Genomic DNA, 4904 nt, shown 5'->3' with positions numbered 1-4904 from the left:
ACTAGAGAGAGAGAAGTTCATAAGCGATGCCGTCAGCTCCCTGGGGCAGGATGGGGTCTGCAGCAGGGAGCACTGAAGGGCACGTGACAGGGAGGTGCAGCCTTAGGCCTTACGGGGGAACCACAGAACCACGTGCGAACTTGAGGCCGGCTGAGCGTGCGTTCCCCAGTGCTGTGCGCTCAGCCGCGCCCTCCCTCAGGCTCACGCGGGCGGAGAAGGGTTCCTGTCGACCCGAATTGATTGGCTGTTTCAGGACGCAGTGATCTTTAAGGATGTGGCTGTGGACTTCACCCCAGAGGAGTGGGCTTTGCTGAGTCGTGCTCAGAGGAGCCTCTACCGAGAGGTGATGCTAGAGACCTTCCGGAACCTGGCCTCAGTAGGTAAGGACATTGTTGCTTCACTTAGTCATCTTCAGGACACGTATTGCATAGCTGTTCAGCTCATGCCAGGATCTGGGCTGAAGCATGGGAAGTCACTGGTAGGTAAGACAGACGAGGTCGTGTTACTTACAGACCGCACCGTCTGGTGGCTTTCTCGTGGAGGTATGACATCCGTGGCTTGAGGCGAAAGGATCGCCAGAGCCCAGCACGTCGAGGCTGCAGTGAGCCGTGATCATGCCAGTGCTCTCCAGCTGGTGGCAGCGTGAGACTGTGACTCCAAAGAAACCCTCGACTTTTTCTCTTCAATGCTTTTGGCCTCCCGAAGGGTTAGAATCTGCCTTCGTGGGCCAGCCCTTGTTGAGGCACGTTCCATCGCAAAATATTAGCCGGCAAAATACTATTACAAGCAAAAGCTTCTACTGAGGAAGTTGGATTTGGCAGAACCCTTGGCTCCCTTCCATGTCCTTGTCCTCTTCTAAAGTTGGGATTTGGGGATAAACATGTGTCTACTTCCTTCCCATGTTGCTTTTCTTTGTTTCTTTTTTTTCTTGAGTCGGAGTTTCACTCTGTCGCCCAGACCGGAGTGCAGTGGCCGCTCCCAGCCACCGCAGCCTCGGCCCGCTGGGCTCTGGCCATCCTTCCGCCTCAGCCTTCCAGGCAGCTGGAACTACAGGCGCGTGCTACCACGCCCGGCTGATTTTTTGATTTATTGTAGAGATGAGGTCAAGTTGCTCAGGCGGGTCTCGAACCTGCGGGCTCAGGCAATCCACTCACCTCAGCCTCCCAAAGGCACAGGACTACAGGCTGAGCCACGGAGCTCGGCCAATTTTTTGATTTATTGTAGAAATGAGGTCTCGCCAAGTTGCCCGGGCGGGTCTCGAACCCACGGGCTCAGACAATCCTATGAATGCAAGGAATGTGGGAAAGCCTTCCTTCATTCTTAGCCTCGGCCTCCCAAAGTGCCGGGATGACAGGCTGAGCCACCGAGCCCGGCCCCCACGTTGCTCTTCTAATGACAAGACATTTATGTTTCCATTTGTCTCAATCTTCTTGAAAGTATTTTCAGTACGTTGTCCACCACTTTGTTTTTTTGGTCCTTACTATTGTCAAAATCCTGAAATAACTAAAACTCCTCAATCTTTTTCTGCTTGTAAGTACATTAGTCCTTATAAAATTTATTTTTTATTACTATTTGCAAAGAAATGAATGCTTTCTCTGCTTATTTTCTTACCTTTATCCTACCAGTTATTCCCAAAGAAAGTAAATTTTGTTACATTTGTTTCATATTATGACACTGAACTTAAAATTAATGGGTCAAATCCTGTACAGTATATATTTGGGAAAGAAATATGAGGTGAACAGAATATATTAAAATTAATTTTTAAAATTCCTTTTTTTCTTCCTTAGGAGAAAACTGGAAATACCATGGCACTGAAGATCAGAATAATAATCTGAGGACACGTTTGGGGTGAGTGACATTCACACAAGAAACGTAGTGTTTCAGCCCAGCATGGTAGCTCATGCCTGTCATTCCAGCACTTTGGGAGGTGGAGGCGAGAGGATCACCTGAACCTCGGGGTTCAAGACCAGCCTGGGCAACTTGGCAAGACCTCATCTCTACAATAAATGAGCAATTAGCTGGGCATGGTGACACATGCCTGTGGTTCCAGCTACTTGGAAGGCTGAGGCGGAAAGGACCGCCTGATCCCAGCAGGTTGAGGCTGCAGTGGCCCGTAAGCATGCCACTGCACTCCAGCCTGGGGGGCAAAGTGAGACTCTGACTCAAAAGCAAAACAAAAAAACAGTAAAAAAAAAAAGATTAGCCAGGCTCGGTGGCTCAGCCTGTCATCCCGCGCCTTTGGGAGGCTGAGGTGAGTGGATTGCCTGAGCCTGCGGGTTCAAGACCCGCCTGGGCAGCGAGACCTCATCTCTACAATAAATCAAAAAATTAGCTGGGTGTGGTAGCGCGCCTGTAGTTCCAGCTGCGTGGAAGGCTGAGGCGGGAGGATCGCCGGAGCCCAGCAGGTCGTAGTGTTTCAGGGAGGGAGCATAAGCATGCCATTTTCCGCTTTAGTGTTTGGTGTGTGTGTATGTGTACATGTAAGTCAGATGCTAAACATTCACAGAAACTTTTCACAAGACAGTCTTATAAAAGCGATGCACATTTTGATTAAGACATAGTTGAGTTATAAACAATATCAGTTAAAAAAAAACCCTACATGGCCGAGTTCGGTGGCTCAGCCTGTAATCCCAGCCCTTTGGGAGGCCGAGGTAAGTGGATTGCCTGAGCCCGCGGGTTCGAGACCCACCTGGGCAACTTGAAGAGACCTCATCTCTACAATAAATCAAAAAATTAGCTGGGCGTGGTAGCATGCGCCTGTAGTTCCGGCTACTTGGAAGGCTGAGGCGGAAGGATTGCCGGAACCCAGCAGGTCGAGGCTACAGTGGGTAGAAGTGGCCACTGCACTCCAGTCTGGGCAACAGAGTGAGACTCCAACTCAAAAAACAAACAAACAAAAACAAACCCTACATGATGGAACACAGAAATTGATACCTATGTTTGAGCCCCATTAGAGCATTCATTCAGCTTATACCACTTTGAAACAATTCAGAGAGATAAAAAATATATATACATTTCCTGGAAATGGTTAAAATGCAGTTTTATTCATCATTAAAAGCCATCAATGGGCTGGCACCATGGCTCAAGCCTGTAATCCCAGCACTTTGGGAGGCCAAGGCGAGAGGATTTCCAAAGTGCTGTGATTCCAGGTGTGAGCCATCACATTGGGAGGCCAGGGTGAGAGAATTGCCTGAGCCCACAGGTTCAATACCAGCCTGGGTAACTTGGCAACACCTCATCTCTACAATAAATCAAAAAATTAGCCGGACATTGGAAGGCTGAGGTGGAAGAATCACCTGAGTCCAGCAGGTCGAGGCTGGGGTGGTCGTAAGTATGCCACTGCCCTCAAGCCTGGGCAACAGAATGAGACTCCAACTCAGAAAAAAAAAAAGCCATCAACACATAATTAACTACTAAACAACTGATAATATTCTTATTTTTAACAGAAGTCCTGTGGTAAAGATACCCTCAGAAAATAATGAAAGTAATCAATGTGGAGAAACAGTCAACTGGATTCCAAAACTCAGTGTGCATCAGAGACTTTCACCTGGAGTAAAATCCCATGAAAACAATAAGCTTGAAAAAGCCATCATGGACACTTCATCCCTAAAGAGTCATATAGCGTCATCTCAACATGGACAAAGAGCCTATCAGTGTAAGGAATGTGGAAGAACTTTTGTCTGTTACTCATCATTTAGGGCACACGTCAGAGCTCACACTGAAGAGAAACCTTTTGCCTGTAAAGAATGTGGAAAAGCCTTTATCTACTTCTCCAAGCTGAGAGTACATCTAAGAACTCACACTGGAGAGAAACCTTATGAATGTGAAAAATGTGGGAAAACCTTCAGATCGCCCTCAAACCTTTGGACACATAAGGAAACTCATACTGTCGAGAAACCCCATGCTTGTAAAGAATGTGAGAAATGCTTTTCTTCTCCCTCTTCCCTTAGAAAGCACATGAAAGTTCACAGTGCAGAGAAGATCTATGAATGCAAGGAATGTGGGAAAGCCTTCCTTCATTCTTTTTACCTGATCATACATGCGAGAATGCACACTGGAGAGAAAGCCTACAAGTGTGTGGAGTGCGGGAAAGCCTACAGTTGGCCCTCCGACCTCAGGATACACATGAGAACACACTCTGGAGAAAAACCTTACGAGTGTCAGCAGTGTGGGAAAGCCTTCAGTTCGCCCTCATCCTTCAAGGGACACATGAGAACTCACACTGGAGAGAAACCCTACGCATGCAGTGAGTGTGGGAAAGCCTTTAGTAGTCCTTCATACTTTAGGACTCATGTGAGAATTCACACTGGAGAGAAACCCTACACATGTAAGCAATGTGGGAAAGCCTTCAGCTGGTCATCATCCTTTCGAGGACATTTGAGGACCCACAGCAGAGAGAGACCCTATGAATGTAAGGATTGTACAAAAGCATTCAGTAGACTCTCCTCCTTACACAGACATGTGACAATTCATACTGGAGAGAAACTCTCAAAATGTAAGCTATGTGGAAAAGCCTTCTGGAGTCCCCCAGCCTTAAGAAAACATATGATAACTCACACAGGAGGGAAACCCTGTGTCATGAAGTAGCATAATTAAGTAGTTAAGATTTCATATAGATAACTTTGTGTATCCAACAAAATTCATGCCATTAGAAAATTTTTATAAAGATCTTAAATACAGTGTTGGGTTTATGAGTGCTTTATGCTTACAGTAGGCTTATAGTAGATCATATTTCCAGTTCTTTTTATAACTTTTCAAATGAAGAATGTTAAAAAATAGAGATGGAAGCTTCACCATGTGACCCAGGGTGGTCTTGAACTCCTGGCCTCAAACATGCTCCTGCCACAGCCTCCCAAAGAGCTGGGATTATAGGCATGAGACTCTAGATCTTTTTGAGCAAAACA

General features: G+C 46.7%; 1 long non-coding RNA gene across 1 annotated transcript; it reads left to right on the top strand.

Moving 5' to 3' along the window:
- Positions 1 to 327: 327 nt before the first annotated feature.
- Positions 328 to 4066, top strand: LOC103265976. The gene is made up of 3 exons (XR_002482283.1): positions 328 to 380; positions 1788 to 1848; positions 3447 to 4066. It is a non-coding gene; the product is annotated as an uncharacterized LOC103265976 (long non-coding RNA).
- Positions 4067 to 4904: the final 838 nt, after the last annotated feature.

This window comes from Carlito syrichta, unplaced genomic scaffold (assembly GCF_000164805.1).
Source record: "Carlito syrichta isolate Samal-C Ts95f unplaced genomic scaffold, Tarsius_syrichta-2.0.1 Scaffold306953, whole genome shotgun sequence".
Classification (NCBI taxonomy): domain Eukaryota; kingdom Metazoa; phylum Chordata; class Mammalia; order Primates; family Tarsiidae; genus Carlito; species Carlito syrichta.
Note: the sequence above shows the minus strand (reverse complement) of the source record. Positions and strands in the feature narration are given on the sequence as shown.